Here is a 21324-nt window from a genome sequence, read left to right on the forward strand (position 1 = left end):
ATCGATAGCTACGCCCTTGGCCGGCAGGTCAGATTCGGGAGCTTCACCTACGTCACGGACATCCGCGGAGACTTGATCATCGACAGATTTGAGACCACGCCAGTCGCTCCCCGTTGCCATGATGAACATGACTTAAATCTGTCATTGGGCCATGCCCAGGAAATTGCACATGTAACAACTCTGGCCTTAGATCCAGAGCAGATCGCGCCATCCGAGGACAGGAAGCTCAACCCTGCCACGGAAGCCGTAGATTCCGCGGCGTTGGAGCCGCACACAGACCTAACCTCGGGTGATATCTGTGTCTCCGGAACCTTGGACTTGTTTCCGGCAACAGGTTCCGAACCATGTGCGTCCGCGTATGTCAAGCAGGATTGGTCATCGATCGCCGAATTCAGCGCGCGGACATCTTCCGGCACTCGCCTTTAGGCGACGTGCTCAACTCATTTAAAAATCTATCCCTAGCGGGGGACTCTCAGCCGAATTATATCCGGTTTGAACTGGAGGCTGATGATGGAGAATTTCGTTTCCCACCCACCGCCCACTTCATAGCCACTGTCGAAGACCTAACTGACACGCTCGATTATGACTCCAAAGACATCGATGGTATGGACGACGATGCCGGAGAAGAGGAGGCCCAAAACCCGCCGTTTACCGGACGCTGGACGGCCACTTCTTCGTACGACGTATACATGGTGGATACACCCAAAGAGAATAATGGCGAGGACAAGGAAAATCCAGTTGAGGATGACCCTCCTAAGACACAACCAAAGCGCCGGTGTCAGCGGCGCCGCTCTAAATCCCGCCGCAGCAAAGACAGCAACACCGGCACAAGAGACGATAACACTCCGGATGGTGCCGAAGACATAGAAGATCCCGATGAACAAACTGCCGAACAGGACAATCGGGAAGATGGGCAAGTTAGCCCTGATGAACAGGCCATACATGAAGACTCGGAGGACAGTAATTCTCTTCCGCTCTCCGAGGATGAGGTGAGCCTTGGCAACGAGGATTTTATCGTGCCTGAGGAACCTCTCGAGCAGGAGCGCTTTAAGCGCCGGCTAATAGCCACTGCAAGGAGCTTGAAAAAGAAGCAGCAGCAGCTTCAAGCTGATCAAGATCTGCTCAACGATAGATGGACTGAAGTCCTGGAAGCCGAGGAATACGGCCCCAAGTGCCCAGCCAAAAGTTACCCGAAGCGCAAATTGCTACCTCAGTTTGATGATGAGGCGCTGGAGCCCATACCATCATCGCACAATGCGGCTAACCGACCACTACACGGTCGGGACAAAGCGGCAACTCAGGCCGAACGACAGCCCGCCCCACCTCACCGTGAAGGTAGAAATAAAACAGCTCGGGGCTATACATATGACCTTCGGCAGGACCTGGACAGTAGAGCAGGACATACCAGAACGATCTACGGATCGCGAGGGCGTGCCCTGACACGCGTCGACAGCTATCTATTCGGACGCGAGAAGCCTAGTCATGCTCGGACTAAAAACCGCAGACGGACTCCATCGAAGCTACGTCGCGATGTGGCCCAATATAGAGGCGCCACACACCCTCTTTGCTTCACTGATGAAGTAATGGAACATGAATTCCCAGAAGGGTTTAAGCCCATTAATATTGAATCATACGATGGAACAACTGATCCTGCGGTCTGGATCGAGGATTTTCTTCTCCATATTCATATGGCCCATGGAGATGACCTCCACGCCATCAAATACCTCCCGTTAAAACTCAAAGGGCCAGCTCGGCACTTGTTAAACAGTCTGCCTAAAAACTCTGTTGGCAGCTGGGAGGACTTGGAAGACGCCTTCCGCGACAACTTCCAAGGAACATATGTCCGGCCACCGGATGCCGATGACTAAAGTCACATTATCCAGCAGCCTGGAGAGTCAGCCAGGAAGCTCTGGACTAGGTTCTTAGTTAAAAAGAGCCAAATCGTCGACTGTCCGGACGCAGAAGCCCTAGTGGCCTTCAAACACAGCGTCCGGGATGAGTGGCTCGCCCGCCACCTCGGTCAAGAAAAACCAAAATCCATGTCAGCCCTTACCGCTCTAATGACCCGCTTTTGCGCAAGAGAAGACATCTGGCTCGCTCATAGAAGCAATGGCGCCAGCCATCCGAGCACTTCCGAAGTGCGAGACGGCAATGGCAAACCACGACGCAGTAAACACAAACGTCGCAATGATAATGAAAGAACGCATGACATGGCAGTCAATGCCGGATTCAACGGCCCCAAGACGGTCAACGGAAAAAGCCATTCAAGGCAAACAGAGACGGACCATCCAATTTAGACAAGATATTGGATCGGCCCTGCCAGATTCATGGCCACCCCGATAAACCAGCTAATCATACCAATATAATCTGCTGGGTCTTCAAGTAGGCCGGCAAGCTCAATGCCAAACACAAGGGGAGGAGGCCACCCGATGATAGCAATGACGAAGAGACTCACCAACCAAATACCGGGGTCAGAAGCAATTTCCCCCCAAAGTGAAAACAGTGAACATGGTATACGTGACACACAACTCTACAGGAGAGCAGGAGAAGCACTCCCTCCAGACTAAGGATCATACTACGGGAATCTCAGCCAAAGCACAAAGCGGTCTTAGTAAACCGCATACCTTGTCGGCCATTACGCCGCCGGTCTCCATTCAATAGGATCGACCAATTTCAGAGCTGGATTAGCAGTTCGGCTTCCGCCGTCCACCTCACATACCTGTGAAATCTGTACTGCGCATACATAACTATGCACTTAAGATACCCTGGGCATCGGCGGAAGCACAATACGGACGAGCCTGCAAGTACTCCCATAACCTCTATTTCTTTTCTAATTACTCTTTTTTTCATTATCCTTTACCACAGGTGACGCAAAGGCTGGTCATCCCATGGACTCTATTGGAGTTCGGGTTCGTACACTCACCTAAGGGCTATTTCTGTCAAGGAGTCCCCCCACCGAGGACAGGTGGCGCAGACGTGCGACAGGAGGTACAAAATAACTTTTTGTAGACCGCACTCTTTAGTTCGAGCCTGTAAAGTGCCTTTTTCCTCCGCCCTCGACCCCAGGCATGTCAAATAGTCGGGGTTGCGGCTTTGTTATCTATAAAATAATGATGGGCATATCACTCAGGTCCCAGTAAACATAATCCGCATCCAGCATTCGCTTTTTCTTAAAAGTACTGAATTTGGCTCCTGTGGTTGTTTCACACATACACCTTGGCATATCTCGCCAGGGGCTCGGTATGGGAACAAATGAGTTGCCGACAAGTCCGAACAGCTTTATAGCGTACTTCGGCGTCGCGAGTTTGGCCTTATATGCATCAGCTCCGAATCATGTCTTGGGTCAATAGTTGGGTTGCCCGGCTCCTATGCTTCTGTCACGCCCAATATGCGACCCTATCCGAGAGGAACTCGAAGGTCCCACCAAGGATAGACCTGCATATTGAAACGTGACAACTTGGTATCAGAGCCTCGACCGACCATAGGAGCCCCCTTGATTGATCGTGTAGTTTGGCCGTTGTTGAGTCTAGAAGAAAACTGTTTTCGGAGTCTAGTTATATCGGGGAGTAGGAATTCTTTTTACTCCTCAGCCTCTTCGTCGCTCTGGTGAGGAATCTTGACGTAGGTGTTTTGAATTACTTCTCTCCCCCTTCAAATTTTCTTTAGGATCACGCGGTTAGTTTTTCGTTCGTTGGCTCTCAGCTCTTTTCATCCGGTGCATTTCTTGTCAAGTTGACTCGAGCCTCTTCATCTTTGCCAAGTTCAATCCTCAGTTCTCTCTCAACGAAGTGGTTTCTCTGTCCTCAGTTGTCTTCTTTTCCCACCCGCCCACCCTTTTCTCTTCTCGGAGCCGGAGTCCGTAATCGAGTAACCATCCTACTAGTGCGAAGCCTTTGCATTCTTTCCTCAAATATTTCAACCGGTGCTTTCTCTTCAAGTTATTCGTCGGTTCTCCTTTTTCAAGTCGCCTTTGTTTTTCCCGCCCTCCCACCCTCTTCTTCCCGGAGCCTGAGTCTCTTGCGAGCATCAATTTCATTCGTGCGGAACCTCTTCAGTCTTTCGTAAATTATTTCAACCGGTGAATTCTCATCTCGTTTGACATTCTTCATCTCTTTTCTTCTCTGGTGGACTCAATTCAAGTTTTTCGGGTTGATCATATTCTTTTCCTTGGATCAAGTGTTTTCCTTGCTCGTTCGCCTCTTGCCAGTTTATCCTTCTGGAGTGCTCAAGACATCTTAGGAGATTCGGCTGTGTTTGAATTAATTCGAGGTTGTCACCTCATTCAAGTATTTCAATTGTTCCGGTGCATCATCTATCTCTGCAACAATCTTTTTCAACGGTGTTTTCTTGTCAGTGGGCCCTAACCCACAGGTCTTTTCCCAGGATCTTACCTGACTCTTCTAATTTCCCGGAGCTATTCTCAAATCCTTTTCGAAGTTTGACGTAAGTATAAATTTCATCAGTCGGATCTTTTTCCAAGATCAATTTCAAATCATTTTCATTGTTGCCTCAACCTCTTCGCTTTTCGTTCCCCCAGAGTGCCTTAACAATTTTGATGGTGTTTTTCGTCATCATTTGAAGACCGAAGAAAAATTCCTCTTAAATCTCGTCAAGTGTCATCCCATCTTGTGAAGTTCATGTCTCCATTCCTTCCATTTTCAGCCGGAGTGCTGCCTAAATCCTTTCAGTCTTATTCGTTTCTTATCTCGTTCCAACCGGAGTGGTTTCAAAGTCTATCTAATTTCGTGAGCATTTGATTCTCGTCAGTCTCGTCGTTCCTCTCTTCTTCTCGAGTGCTCTCGATTCTTTGCTTTTCCTCTTGCGTTCTTATTTCACCTCATCCCTTTTCCCTTCCGTCTCGGTCCTAAGATCTCGGGACGAGATCTCTTGTTAGTGGAGGAGAGTTGTAACGCCCCGGAACCGATGCGCCAGGTGTCCGCCAGTTATTCGCCGTCACTGCCATGTCTTTTGCTTGCGTGTTGCATTTTGCCATGTCATCATCTGCATTTCGTCTGCATGTTTTTCGAGACTTGCATCCGGTCCTTTTCCCCGTTGTCCGTTTCGCGATCCGACACTCCCACACGTGCCCGTCGCCCCTCTCAGACCTTGTTTTGTGAGCGGGAGAAAAATGTTCTCGGAATGGGCCGAGATTTGCCGAGTGGCCTTGGTATATCACCGGCAGACCGCCCGTCAAATTTCGTTCCATTTGGAGGTCGTTTGATCCCCAACGGTTAACCGCGTAGCCCGAAACCCCTCTCTCTTTGCAGCCCAGCACCCCTTCAAATCAGCCCACTAGCCCAATCAAACCCCCTCCATGCTCTCGGTTGTTCGATCACGATCGTGTGGGCGAAAACTGCACCTCATTTGGACTCTCCTAGCTCCCTTTACCTATAAATACGTGTCCCCCCCCTCCAAATTCGCGGTTGAACCCTAGCCTCCTTCCTCTCGTGCTGCCGGACATTTCTCCGCCACCGACAGACATGTCCGCCGCCTCCGCTCGGCCTCTCCCGTGGTGACACGTGTCCCCACCGCCGTCCTCCACCGCGCGCCGCCGCGGGCCCGCAGGAGCCCAGATCCGACCCTCCTCGGCCCGGGACGCCGCCGCCCCGCGGGCGCCCGAGCGCCGCCCGCCGGACCCCGCCGTCTTCTCGCTTGCCGCCGCCGTGCGCCGCCCGCCGGACCCCACCGCATGGTCCGCGCCTCCCCCGCGCCTCGCCTCCGTCGCCGGCCGTCGCCTCGTCACCAGATCGGGTCGGGGTGAACGAGATCCACCCGTCCCCCGAACCAAACGCCCAGCCTTGTCCCGTACCGCTCCGTCCCGGATATCTTCGTCCCGCGTTGACTTTCGCGGAGGTGATTTTCTGCCAAGTCCTAAAATTTGCATATTCTGGTGCCCACTTTGCCATGCCATATCTCCATGACTGTAGCTCCGTTTTGCGTGCATGATATATCAAAATGTTCATTGTGAGATGGTCTTCATTGCATTCCACTGTGTCATGCTTGTTTGAGGCCATGTTGATGCCTTAAGCATCGTTGAAAGAGTGCTATATGATGTTAACTGCTGTCTGTTCACAGAACTTGCTGATTTGTTATTTTCGTTGCATTTTGTGTGTGCATCCTATGAGCATGAGCTATACATGTGTTTTGAACTACATCATGCCATCTTTACAGGGGTGCTTGTACTGTACTTTTGTGATATATGTGGTGACTAGAACAAGCATGAAAAGTGGCCTCCATGATGTTGCTGATTTCTGTGACAGTCATTTCTTCCAAGTCTGTAGCTGTAACATTGTGATGCTATGTAAACCTGCTGCTACCATGAGTTCTATGCATAATCTGGAGATGTTCACTACGGATGTTTTCTTATACATGTTATGCTCTATCTATCCATGCCCTTGTTTGCATTTATAGCCTGCCGTAGCTTGTTGTAATCTTGCACCAAGTATGCTAACTAATGTTGCTCTCAGGCTGTTAACATGAAGTTCAGTATTGTCATGTGTTTTGCTAGTGATCCATGCACCCTATGAACTTTCTATTGCCATGTTTAGCTCCATCAATGTGTCTTCTTACTGTTGGTCACCTTGCCATGCCATGTATTGCTCTGTGGTGAGTTGTACAAGCTCACCAACATGCCTACTCATCGTTGTTTCTACCATGTACTGTTATTTTCACCAAGTCTGAATCTGTCATATTACTTGCCATGTTTGCATGGATGCTACCATGTTTTCTGTTGATATTTGGAATTAGTTAAGTAAAGGAGTTTTGTTCTTTGTCTTTAGTACTAGCATGCCATGCTTAATTTTGCATGATAGCTTGCTGTCACTTGTTGTTTGATAGCTCTAAACTTTGCAACCTGATGTTATTTCTGCCATGCCCAGAGATTTTCTGCTAAGTCTGTGAACTGTTATTATTTGCAATTTTGACATGTCCTTTTGAGCATGTTATTGTGGTTTCTGGAGATAGCTCAGTGTTCATGTTTTGTAATGCTTTACCTGTACTTCAGCCCATGTCATTTGTTTTCATGTTGAGGTGCTGTAGCATGTTGTTTTGATGCATGCTTGCAAGATGCCTAGTAGCTGTTTTGGACAGATTGTTGTTATATCTTGTTTGGAGTGTAAGTGTTGCACCGTTTTGAGCATGCTCTATATGAAACTTGCTTAGAATTGCATGTAGTTTCATATTACCTTGTTGCATCCTTGTTTTGAGAGTGTTTGCTTGATGTTTGAATGCATTTTGCATCAATGCCATGTTTAACTTGCTTTGCTCATATCTTCTAGGCCGTAGCTCCGAACTAAATGAACTTTATATGTAACTTGACTAGAATTTCGTGTAGATCATCTTGGTGCATTTTAACTTGCTGTTTAACAACTTGAACATAAGGCTTATTCAGATCTGGACCAATTTCGAAATTTGCATATGAGGACTTACCGGAATTGTCATATCAGTACTAGGAAAAGGCCTACTAGTGGCGCACCAGTTTTGCCTACTAATGGCGCACTACTGGTGCGCCACTAGTACCACGCCACTAGTATTTTTTACTAATGGCGCACCACTGGTGCACCATTAGTATCTGGTATACTAACGGCGCACTAGGCAGTGCGCCATTAGTATAGGCCACGGTGCGCCATTAGTATGCCTCCCAGGGGGCCATATTTACCCATGTGCTTTGCCATACTAATGGCACACTGCGGGGTGATGTGCCATTAGTATCCTTTGGCATACTAATGGCGCACGTTGGGGTGATGCGCCATTAGTATGTATATTAGGGATTTTTTTCTTTTCTAATATTTGCACAGATTACAAAATATATTATTGGACAGAATATAAACAGCACCACACAGCAACAGCAGATTCATCGAATACAATAGAAGATTAGTCTCCGAATACAATTCATCATATTAGTCTCCGAATTCAAAAGACCGAACAAAATAGAACATTACAAGTCTCGAGACCGCGAGTAGCGAGTTTGTCGAAAGTAATACTAATCCTAAAAAGTCCTACTAATCATCATCATACAACTTCTACTCTTTATTAATAACAAGTCATACGATCATCATCCTGATAGTCATCGAACCAACCCTACTTAATTGTTCTTAGCACATGATCATTAGTATTAGGCAGGACCTAAATACCCTATTTAAGGTAAAATAGCATAAAACAATATAGACCCTGATTCTCCATTATGGAGAATGGAGATCATCCTGTCTCCAATTCTTGCGCGGCGCTTCCTTTTGCTTCCAAGAACCTCCTTACGACTGTCCATACATTTTTTCCATTCTCTGATTAGCATGTCTCCACTTCTTCTAGAAATCCGGTATGGACAGTTGAGATTCGTAGGATGACCTGGATATAAGTTCAAAACACGAAGGCTGCCATTCTGATACATCAAATGAGGCACACAATCCTCTGGGATTCTCTGTTGAAAAACATAGTAATAACTTCATAGTTAGCAATGATGTACTAGTTTTAGAAGTATGCAAAAGATGCACGGATGTCGTAATAGTAAAAAATCTTACCAGGGTATCTCCATGGTAGTTACCGTAGTTCAACACGTGCACTAGTGGCACGTATTGACCATAATGTTGAGGAGTTTGATTGTAGATATTGTAATTCTCAAGACCAGTACAAAATCCGACCAGATGATTTTTCTCCTGATAAGTTAACTCGGAGCCATCGGTGTAGTGGGTTTTATCTACCATGTTCCGCACATTTTTTGAACAATCAAAATAAGCTGTCAATGGAAATAAGTTGTCAACTATTTTGAAATAAACAATATAAACTAGTTAATAATTAACTATGTTTGAGAAACTCACATAGCGGTAGAACTGCAGGCATATCAACAAGGACCCAAATGTCCATATTGTCTTGGTCGATGTCAGGATCACCAAGATCCATGGTGACAAGCATACCCTCATCAAAACCATACATCTTGCAAAATGGTTCCCAATTTTTGCAACCAAAATGGGTTACGCTCTCAGCATTATACAGATTTACTTCAAAATCCACATCATGATGTGTCCTTAGGTGAATTTTCTTCGTTTCAAAATTTTCATGATCTTCAAAATCCATCCTCTCCAAGACATAGCGTCTTGCATGGCACAGGATAAACTATACTCGAATTGTAAAAGATGAAATTACACGTTGAAATAGTTGAAGTCATGCTTAATTATGAAAAAAAAACACTTGTCGTCATTGCGTACCGTTTCAACTTCGAAGGTCTCCTCGAGCTTAATGCTGAAGCGCCGATCATCGTCCAGGTGAGGCCTGTTGCACAGACCTCGACCGTCGTGGCACCAGTCGCACTCCCCGGGAGACTTCCGTCGTCCGATGACGACATTTCCTATGTTCATAATTCAAAACTACATCATCTCTGTTGGGTCCAATAAGATAATCCACAGTGTGGTGAAAACACGCCCTTCGAACTGGTTTGAGCAATTGGTGAATGGAGATGGTCTAAGATTTTTAGTAGTAAGAAGTGAAGTGGTAATTTTGAGAGCAAATGGTTAGGATGAGTGGTTCCTCTTTCCTGTTTAGCTTTACAATAGAATATTGTTAGTCATGCACACTTGTGCATTTTCAACCAGGCCCAGTGGAGTTGGCCTAAAAACATTTCTTTCCTTAAGCCTGCTACATCCATCTCAAGTATTTATGGTCAAGGGTTAGCAGGGCCATCCAAATAGAATATGTGGTATGGGCTTTTTTATTAGGTCATCCTACCAGATTAGGGTTTATTGATGACGAGCAACTGACATTAGTAATAACTATGAATAGATATCACACTTCTATATGTATAACACAAGAGGCAGTTGATCCTACTTAATTAAGTACTAAGATACCCCGGCCCATGCATTAGTCGCAAGTGCCCCATATGTCCTATTTTTAGCAAAGTCATGCTAAAATTCACGGAAAATTTCAGCATGACCTTTGCTGAAAATAGGACATATGGAGTACCCGAATTTGCCGGAATGGAAGTTAATCGACATTTCAGCAAACTCAAGGGCCTCTCGGGGTACAGCAGCAGCATCACAAGTTGACAAAATTCCCAAGTAGTACATTTCTGCAAGTAGAAACACAAGCACCACTCATGGGCTAGTAGTAAAGCATTGATGTATATAGCAGCAGTAGTAAATTAGATTGTACCACTCATGGTACATTTCTGCAAGTAGAAACACAAGCACCACTCAGAGCAATGGAGAGGAAAATCTGACAATAACTTAACTAAAACCAAAGAAAGACCAAGCAAACTATTGCAAGTATAGTACACCAACTACTTCACTAAACACAACTGCATAGCAGCCCTCTAAGTTGATGGATGTAGACTGATCTTCTAGCCGCTTCACACGAGGAAAACCTGGATATGCCAACATCATTCAGCCCTGAACCACAAAGGCGACCAAGCAGTTCAGTCAGAATGTAACGTAGTTATCCTTTTCTCATGCCAACTATCGTGCAATTTATCAAATTCTAATTTTCCTAGCAATGACTATTACTAAGCTTTTGATGAGCACACACAGTTAATTGTGCAGCAAAACTCCATGAAGTGTCCCAAACCGATGACACAGTCGTAGGGTGCGGCTTTAAATCAGGCCGGTTAATGGCCACGAACAGGGCGGTGACCGGCCGACCTGATTGCAAAGAGGATGCCCACTTGTAAAATCACCAAGGTACACTACTGATGTGTGCAGAGTATTTAGGTGTTGAGGGAGGGCTTGCAAGATCCTTCCAATCTCTTGTATATGTAGTAAAATTTTCCTGACGGTTATTGAATTCGGATCAATCTGGTTGTTACTCTATCATCTTTGATCAATTATTAGCCGCAGTTTGAATCGGAAAGTCATGTGCACCCGTTAAAGTTATTTAGAAGTTACATGGTAGGACCGCTAATCAGAACTCATTTGGTGAATCTATTGTTGGACTGCTGCTGCCGAGGCTAGAGAAAATCCATCACTATAGCAGGCTACCTGTAGTTGTCGATTGAAAATCCAATGGATCATCCAGTCTGCTATGTTGAGCCATTGCATACCAAAAAGGGACTGGTGGGTGCCAGTCGACTGAATTCCCAATTTGGGTCAGTCGTTGTTCTTCATCATGGGTTACTATCACAGTTAAATCTTCGTGTAAATTACATCAATTTTAAAATCAGCACAACTACAAAACCTACACATTGACAACTACCAGTGAATCACAATGTAAATTCAATGAACTTGCAGTTGAAGAAACCATCAAAAAGCAAGATTCATACTGGAAAAGAAAACAATCAGAGATGCGGGACAGGGGAGAGGGAGGGCGGACGCCGGCAGCCGGAGGGGCGGGAAGGGGATGAGCATACCTGCGCTGGACGCAGGTGGGTTGGGCTGGAGGTCGCCCCGGTTCTGCTCGATGATGGAGTTCGTCCGATCCTGCAGAGAGAAGGGAAGGTGGAGGAGTCCGTCAAACGGAGCCATAAAGAGATGTGGGGCGGCGGGAATGGAGGGGAGGAGGGAGGTCGAGGTGGAGGCCGGCGGGTCAGGAGGGATTTACCTGGCCGCCACTCGATTTGGCGCGTGGAAGCCGAGGTGGGGTGGAGGGTAGACGCGAGGGCGGCGGCGCGGGGGAGCTGCAGTGGTGGGGGGGCGCGGGGGCGGCGGGGGTCGGGGCGGCGGCGTCGTGGGTCAGGTGAGCGCGCGGGTGGACTGGCGAGGGAGAGGGAGGAATTAGCTAAGGGGGGAAACTTACTAATGGCGCACCCCAAAGCGGTGCGCCATTAGAATGTTTTTTACATAGCAATGGCGCACCCACGATCGGTGCGCCACTAGTAATCTTTTTTTATATAGCAATGGCGCACCAGCCAGACACTACTAGGAAAAGGGCTGTAGATGGAATGGCCACTAATGGTGCACCAGACAGGTGGTGCGCCATTGCTATGTAGCAGTGGCGCACCATGTGCTGGTGCGCCATTAGTGTGAAATACACTAATGGTGCACCAGACACACGGTGCGCCATTAGTAACAAATTTTAAATTTTTTTTATTTTGCCAGACATACTAATGGCGCACCAGGACATAGTGCGCCATTACAAGTTGTAACTAGTAATGGCGCACCAGCAACATAGTGCGCCACTACAATATTTTTTTATTTTTTACTTTTTTGCAAAACTACTAATGGCGCACAAGGGGCAGTGCGCCATTACTAGTTTAAGCTAGTAATGGCGCACTGCTCCCCCGTGCGCCATTAGTGTATATTTCATGGACACTTGATCTCGATCCCCCTCCATCTCGATCGCTATCCCACCTCGCAAGATCCGGTCCCCCTCACCGCCGAGCACCCCTGCACCCTCTACCCCGCTCCACCGGGCGCCGCCGCCGACCCACCGCACCCTCCCCCGCTCCACCGCCGCCGACGACCCACCGCACCCTAGCTCCCCTGCTCCATCGCCGCCGCCGACCCACCGCACCCTCCCCGGCCCGCTCCACCGCCGCCGCCGACCCCCCGCACCCTCCCCCACTCGTCCGCCGCCGACGACCCACCGCACCCTAGCTCCCCTGCTCCACAGCCGCCGACGACCCAGCGCACCCTCCCCGACCCGCTCCACCGCCGCCGCCGACCCCCCGCACCCTCCCCGGCCCGCTCCACCGCCGCCGACGACCCCCCGCACCCTCCCCGGCCCGCTCCACCGCCGCCGACGCCCCCCCCCCCCCCGCACCCTTCCCGGCCCGCTCCACCGCCGCCGGCGACCCCCCGGCCCGCACCCTCCCCGGCCCGCTCCACCGCCGCCGACGACCACCCGCACCCTAGCTCCCCTGCTCCACCGCCGCCGACGACCCACCGCACCCTCCCCGGCCCGCTCCACCGCCGCCGACGACCCCCCGCACCCTCCCCGGCCCGCTCCACCGCCGCCGACGACCCCCCGCACCCTCCCCGGCCCGCTCCACCGTCACAAATTATTACTGTTTTTGTAAAAAATTGTTACTGTTTCATATTCATATTCATTTTCTAAAAAATTTATTAGATCCAACAAAAAATAATTAAAAAAATTACTTATGGCGCACCTGTGGCTGGTGCGCCATTGCTACATAATTTTTTTTACTAATGGCGCACCCGTCGTGGGTGCGCCATTGCTATGTAAAAAAACATTCTAATGGCGCACCCCTTCGGGGTGCGCCATTAGTAAGTTTCCCCCCTTAGCTAATTCCTCCCCTCTCCCTCGCCAGTCCACCCGCGCGCTCACCTGACCCACGACGCCGCCGCCCCGACCCCCGCCGGACTCCACCCCCGTCGCCCCCGCGCCCCCGTGCCCCCCACCACTGCAGCTCCCCCGCGCCGCCGCCCCCGCGCCCTCCACAACTGCAGCTCCCCCGCGCCGCCCCACGAAGCACGTGGCCGCCGGCCTCCCCACGACTAACCGAGGCGTCCAGGAGGACCGCCGCCGTCTTCCTCTTCGACTACGAGGACCCGGACGAGCTCGGACGCCCTCGAGCCATCCCTTCGACGCCGCCGCCGCCGCCGACCCCGACCCCAACCCCGACCCCGACCCCTCCGGCGACCGGCCGCGCCCGCCCAGGTACCTCTCCTCCTTCCTCCTTCCTCCTTGTCCAGCGCCCGCCGCCCCGACAGCATCTCCAGCAGCACCTCTGAGCAATTTGCTCCACTTGTTCATGCAAGCTAGTAAAACTGTTGTTCTTCTTCTTGCTCCTGTGATGGATTTTCTGAACCTTACATTCGTTCCTGCACTAGTACTTCTTCTGCTCTGTTTAAAACTACTCTTCTCTTTTTGTATTAGTCTCAGATAAGCAAGCATGATGCAATTATGATCTGGGCAACCGCAGATAAGTAGTTGGAGTAACTATGTTTGTAAATCAAAATTGCTTCACTCCTCGTGATAATCTGCAGATTCAAGTTGTGGCAAAAAAATGTTCTGTCTATTTACAGTGTGGAGTATACAGTTATTACAGTGTCAATGTTGATGATTTACAGTGTGGAGTAGTCATATTTTTCTTTGAAATCTAAGTGCAATTTCTCTGTCTTATTGCTAAATGAATTTACAGTACTAAGTGGTCTCTAAATTCTGCAGTATTTATGTTCATGACTTTACTGAACTATGTTGTCTTTTCTAACAGTGCCTTGATTTAAATAGTTATATTTTAGCTTCATGGTTCTGTGTAATTTGTGCCTTGATTTTCTGTCATCTCTGAATTTTGCTGTTCCTGTGCTTGCTACTCCTTAATTCACACATGTACAGGAGGTACAAGAGGTTAAATTGAATCTAACCCTCCAATGTTATATGTTTTGAACTCCTTCCTGAAATCCCTTCTATTATTTTTATCCCAAACAAGTACCCAGGTTTATAAAGATCTAGTGAGCATTGCCAGTGTTGGGGAGGGAGTGATCTGAATTGGTTTATGTGACTCATCCTCATTAACTTTTCTCTCTAACCTTTTTTACAGTACAAATAAATTGTTCCTTCTTCTGTATTTGACCACTGTTTATTGTGGTTTTGATTTTGTTACAGTGTTCTCAAGTATAACAACATAGTGGGATCATTTGTCAACATAGTGGGATCATTTTGCAGATTCCAGCAAAAAACATAGTGGGATCATTTGTCAAGGCCAGCATCGGAGTGCTAATTTACAGGTATAAATAGATAAAAGATTCAGAGTGTAGCTCTTTGTGCTCCCTGCATCCTTTTTCTGAGCTATTTGTGCTCCCTGCATCTTTCAGCTCTCATTTTCAGTGGAGTTGTTGAATTATATGCTCTTATTGGACATGTTTTACATGTTGATCCATCAATTGCTAGTTTGCTGGGTTTTGTCTGCGACCATCGTGTCGTGATGATTTTGCAGGTACCCCGAGAGACCCTTGAGTTTGCCGGAATGTCGATTAACTTCCGTTCCGGCAAATTCGGGTACTCCATATGTCCTATTTTCAGCAAAGGTCATGCTGAAATTTTCCGTGAATTTTAGCATGACTTTGCTAAAAATAGGACATATGGGGCACTTCCGACTAATGCATGGACCGGGGTATCTTAGTACTTAATTAAGTAGGATCAACTGCCTCTTGTGTTATTCATGTAGAAGTGTGATATCTACTCATAGTTATTACTAATGTCAGTTGCTCGTCATCGATAAACCCTAATCTGGTAGGATGACCTACTAAAAAAGCCCATACCACATATTCTATTTGGATGGGCGTGTTTTCACCACACTGTGGATTATCTTATTGGACCCAACAGAGATGATGTAGTTTTGAATTATGAACATAGGAAATGTCGTCATCGGATGACGAAAGTCTCCCGGGGGAGTGCGACTGGTGCCACGACGGTCGAGGTCTGTGCGACAGGCCTCACCTGGACGATGATCGGCGCTTCAGCATTAAGCTCGAGGAGACCTTCGAAGTTGAAACGGTACGCAACGACGACAAGTGTTTTTTGCATAATTAAGCATGACTTCAACTATTTCAACGTGTAATTTCATCTTTTACAATTCGAGTATAGTTTATCCCATGCCATGCAAGACACTATGTCTTGGAGAGGATGGATTTTGAAGATCATGAAAATTTTGAAACAAAGAAAATTCACCTAAGGACACATCATGATGTGGATTTTGAAGTAAATCTATATAATGCTGAGAGCGTAACCCATTTTGGTTGCAAAAATTGGGAAGCATTTTGCAAGATGTATTGTTTTGATGAGGGTATGCTTGTCACCATGGATCTTGGTGATCCTGGCATCGACCAAGACAATATGGACATTTGGGTCCTTGTTGATACGCCTCCAGTTCTACCGCTATGTGAGTTTCTCAAACATAGTTAATTATTAACTAATCTATATTGTTTATTTCAAAATAGTTGACAACTTATTTCCATTGACATCTTATTTTGATTGTTCAAAAATTGTGCGGAAAATGGTAGACAAAACCCACTACACCGATGGCTTCGAGTTAACTTATCAGGAGAAAAATCATCTGGTCGGATTTTGTACTGATCTTGAGAATTACAATATCTACAATCAAACTCCTCAACATTATGGTCAATACGTGCCACTAGTGCACGTGTTGAACTACGGTAACTACCATGGAGATACCCTGGTAAGATTTTTTACTATTACGACATCCGTGCATCTTTTGCATACTTCTAAAACTAGTACATCATTGCTAACTATGAAGTTATTACTATGTTTTTCAACAGAGATTCCCAGAGGATTGTGTGCCTCATTTGATGTATCAGAATGGCAGCCTTCAAGTTTTGAACTTATATCCAGGTCATCCTACAAATCTAAACTGTCCATACTGGATTTCTAGAAGAAGTGGAGACATGCTAATCAGAGAATGGAAAAAATGTATGGACAGTCGTAAGGAGGTTCTTGGAAGCAAAAGGAAGCGCCGCGCAAGAATTGGAGACAGGATGATCTCCATTCTCCATAATGGAGAGTCAGGGTCTATATTGTTTTATGCTATTTTACCTTAAATAGGGTATTTTGGTCCTGCCTAATACTGATGATCATGTGCTAAGAACAATTAAGTAGGGTTGGTTCGATGACTATCAGGATGATGATCGTATGACTTGTTATTAATAACGAGTAGAAGTTGTATGATGATGATTAGTAGGACTTGTTAGGATTAGTATTAATTTCGACAAACTCGCTACTCGCGGTCTCGAGACTTGTAATGTTCTATCTTTGTTCGGTCTTTTGATTTCGGAGACTAATATGATAAATTGTATTCGGAGACTAATCTTCTATTGTATTCGATGAATCTGCTGTTGCTGTGTGGTGCTGTTTATATTCTGTCCAATAATATATTTTGTAATCTGTGCAAATATCAGAAAAGAAAAAAAATCCCTAATATACATACTAATGGCGCATCACCCAAACGTGCGCCATTAGTATGCCAAAGGATACTAATGGCGCATCACCCAGCAGTGCGCCATTAGTATGGCAAAGCACATGCCCACTGGGAGGCATACTAATGGCGCACCGGGGCCTATACTAATGGCGCACTGCCCGGTGCGCCATTATAGTACCAGATACTAATGGCGCACCAGCGGTGCGCCATTAGTAAAAATTACTAGTGGCGTAATGCTAGTGGCGCACCAGTAGTGCGCCATTAGTAGGCAAAACTGGTGCGCCACTAGTAAGCCTTTTTCTAGTAGTGAGAGGTGCGCCATAAGTAATTTTATTATTATTTTTTATTTGCATCTAATAACTTTTTAGAAAATGAATATGAATATGAAACAGTAATAATTTTTTACAAAAATAGTAATAGTTTTTTAAAAAATATCATCAAATTTGTTATTTGAAAATATTTATGAATATGAAAAAATATCATCAAATTTATTATTTGAAAATATCATCAAATTTGTTATTTGAAAATATAATCAATTTTTTTTTGCAATTTTAGTTGCATTCATTTGTGACGGTGGAGCGGGCCGGGGAGGGTGCGGGGGGTCGGCGGCGGCGGTGGAGCGGGCCGAGGAGGGTGCGGTGGGTCGTCGGCGGCGGTGGAGCGGGGTAGAGGGTGCGGGGGGTGCTTGGCGGCGAGGGGGACCGGATCTGGCGAGGTGGGATAGCGATCGAGATGGAGGGGGCTCGAGATCAAGTGTCCATGAAATATACACTAATGGCGCACCGGGGAACAGTGCGCCATTACTAGTTTAAACTAGTAATGGCGCACTTTTGCAAAAAAAAAAATATATAGTAGTGGCGCACTATGAGGCCGGTGCGCCATTACAAGTTAGAACTAGTAATGGCGCACTGTGCCCTGGTGCGCCATTAGTATGTTTGGAAAAAACAAAATTTTTGTTACTAGTGGCGCACCGTGTGTCTGGTGCGCCATTAGTGTCTTCCACACTAATGGTGCGCCACTGCTATATAGGAGTGGCACACCACATGTCTGGTGCGCCATTAGTGGCCATTCCATCTATAGCCCTTTTCCTAGTAGTGTATGTTGTTTCCGGCCTCATTTAAACTTGCTTTGATGTGTTGCTCTTGTATGCATCATATTTTGCCACGAGTAGCTTCGTGTAGCTTTGTCATGCATCCGGCTTGGTTGTGCATCATGTCTTGTTTATGTGTTGTGTGTTTACCTTGTTGTTTGCTTCTTTCCGGTTGTGCTCCTTCTCGTTAGTTCCTGTTTCGTTGCGATCGTGAGGATTCGTTCGTCTACGCTTGGTTCGTTTTCGTGGCTTCATCTTCTTCATGGACTCGTTCTTCTTCCTAGCGGGATTTCAGGCAAGATGACCGTTACCCTGGATCTCACTACTATCATTGCTATGCTAGTTGCTTCGTTCTATCGCTATGCTGCGCTACCTATCACTTGCTCTTCAAGCCTCCCAAATTGCCATGAACCTCTAACCTTTGTCACCCTTCCTAGCAAACCGTTGTTTGGCTATGTTACCGCTTTGCTCAGCCCCTCTTATAGCGTTGCTAGTTGCAGGTGCAGATGAAGAAGTTTGTTCCATGTTGGAACATGGATAGCATGAACTTTGTTGGGATATCACAATATCTCTTATTTAATTAATGCATCTATATACTTGGTAAAGGGTGGAAGGCTCGGCCTTATGCCTGGTGTTTTGTTCCACTCTTGCCGCCCTAGTTTCCGTCATACCGGTGTTATGTTCCTTGATTTTGCGTTCCTTACGCGGTTGGGTGTTATGGGGACACCTTGACAGTTCGCTTTGAATAAAACTCCTCCAGCAAGGCCCAACCTTGGTTTTACCATTTGCCTATCACCTATTTCTTTTCCCTTGGGCGTCGCGCTCCCGAGGGTCATCTTTATTTTAACCCCCCCGGGCCAGTGCTTCTCCAAGTGCTGGTCCAAACCGAGCGATGTCCGGCGCCCCCTGGGCAACCAGGGTCTATGCCAACCCGACGTCTTGCTCATCCGGTGTACCCTGAGAATGAGATATGTGCAGCTCCTATCGGGATTTGTCGGCACATCGGGCGGCTTTGCTGGTCTTGTTTTACCATTGTCAAAATGTCTTGTAAACCGGGATTCCGAGACTGATCGGGTCTTCCCGGGAGAAGGAATATCCTTCGTTGACCGTGAGAGCTTATCATGGGCTAAGTTGGGACACCCCTAAAGGGTATAAACTTTCGAGAGTCGTGCCCGCAGTTATGTGGCAGATGGGAATTTGTTAATATCTGGTTGTAGAGAACTTGAAACTTGACTTAATTAAAACGCATCAACCGCGTGAGTAACCGTGATTGTCTCTTTTCGGGGTTGTTCGAGAGGAGAACACGGTTTTTGGGTTATGTTTGACGTAAGTAGGAGTTCAGGATCACTTCTTGATCATTTCTAGTTGACGACCGCTTGTTAAGCTCCTCTTCTCGCTCTTGTTTCGTAAGTTAGCCACCATACATGCTTAGTCGCTGCTGCAACCTCACCACTTATCCTTTTCATACCCATTAAGCTTTGCTAGTCTTGATACCCATGGTAATGGGATTGCTGAGTCCTCGTGGCTCGCAGATTACTACAACAACAGTTGCAGGTACAGGTTTTGCGATGATCATGACGCGAGAGCGATGTTACTTGGTTTGGAGTTCTTCTTCTGCTTCTTCTTCGATCAGAGGATAGGTTCCAGGTCGGCAGCCTGGGCTAGCAGGGTGGATGTCGTTTGAGCTTCTGTTTGTGTTTCATCCGTAGTCGGATGTTGATCCCTTGTATGATATTGTTGTATTCTTGGGGCGTTTGTGCCTTTTGTATGTACCCCCATCTATTATGTAATGTTGATGTAATGATATCCACCTTGCAAAAGCGTATCACTATGCGGGTCTATCCTTGGTGGGACCTTCAAGTTCTTCTCGGATAGGGTCACATATTGGGCGTGACAGCTTGCTACCTTACGTTCCGCTCAATCGACTAGGGTAGTAAAGGGAGAACTACTGTGATTGTGCTTCCGGTTCATCTGGTCAAGCATCTCAGTAGAGAAAGCCGAAAACTGACTGTCATGATGCGGCGAGAGCTGGTCAACCACTCGATGACTTATCAGAATCTTTCGCAATTCCCTCCGTATTATATGAAGGACCTTTTTTTCAGGTCATATATGTAACGCGCCGTATTGGAATAAGCCGTATACATACCAGGGGCTATATCGTAGTCCGAGCATAAAACTCCTATGGCTAAGTAAAAGTGTTAACGCCCTATAGTCCGATTGCCTAGTTCACCGCATTGACACCTCCTTAATGGACCGAGACGTTGGGTTAAGAGTGATCAAATGCTTTTCCGAACACCCCCGTAATTTATACGAGGGGGCTAAAGCCGACGAGTGGAAAACTTCCAGATTAATACAAAAGCAGCCGCACAGGAGGAACAAAAGTTTTAGGTGAAACTACATAGCCTTATTATAATATTGTTTTTTACAAATTTCCTACATCTCACTCGAATACCATGTTTTTCGAGCATTGACCCTCTATCAAGCGGACACGCTCCAGGACATCCTCGAAATAATGCTCTGGTGCGTGATGGTCCTTGCCCTTGGGTGGACCCTTCGCTGGAACATCAGTGGCCTTCAACTTTGCCAAGTATGTCTTGACACGAGCAAAGGCCATCCATGCACCTTCAATGCATGATGACCGCTTAACGACGTCGATACGCGGCACCGCATCAGCAAGTCGCCGCACCAAACCAAAATAACTATCTGGAATTGGCTTGTTCGGCCACAGCCCGATCACGGCGTCATTCATGGCAGAACCGGATAGTCTATGGAGCTCGGCCCATTGGGTCATCTGTTCGTTCAGCAACAGAGGGCGTTTTGACGCACCGAATTGTGACCAGAAAAGCTTCTCCATTGCATACCCTTCTTGCGCCTGGTAAAACTGCCACTACACCACAACACTTGTTTTGGGGCAGTTCACTGCCGGGAGAAGTATCTAAAAAAGGGAAAATTTACTGCCGGGGCATCTATAACTACCGGTAGAACTAGCTCACGGCGGTGCAACTGCCGACAGAACTTGAGGAGCAAAGGCAAACAAACTGCCGGTACACTTGGGGGTGCCCTATCTGCCTAGAGAAGCCTACTACGGCCCATTATCTGCCGGGGTTTGCTTTTGGCGCGAGAGTAAAATACACGGTTTGGGCCTAAGCGCGCGCAAGTGAGGAAAAGCGCGCGAGAGACAAAAAAAAGCCCAAAAGAACTACTACCTCGTGCCATACCACCAGACCGCAGCCACCCCAAATCCCTCGTGCCCTACCTGACCGTAGCCGCCTCCCCCAAATCCCACCGGTGCCAACAAATCCCATCGGCGCCAGCGTCCCCCACCACCGCAGCCCCGCTGCCGTCGGCGTCCCCTACCACCGCAGCTCCGCCGCTGTCCCGAGCCACCCCCCCGCCGCACCCAGCCACCCCGACTCCT

The sequence above is a fragment of the Aegilops tauschii genome, chromosome 1 (assembly GCF_002575655.3).
Source record: "Aegilops tauschii subsp. strangulata cultivar AL8/78 chromosome 1, Aet v6.0, whole genome shotgun sequence".
In the NCBI taxonomy this organism is placed as follows: domain Eukaryota; kingdom Viridiplantae; phylum Streptophyta; class Magnoliopsida; order Poales; family Poaceae; genus Aegilops; species Aegilops tauschii.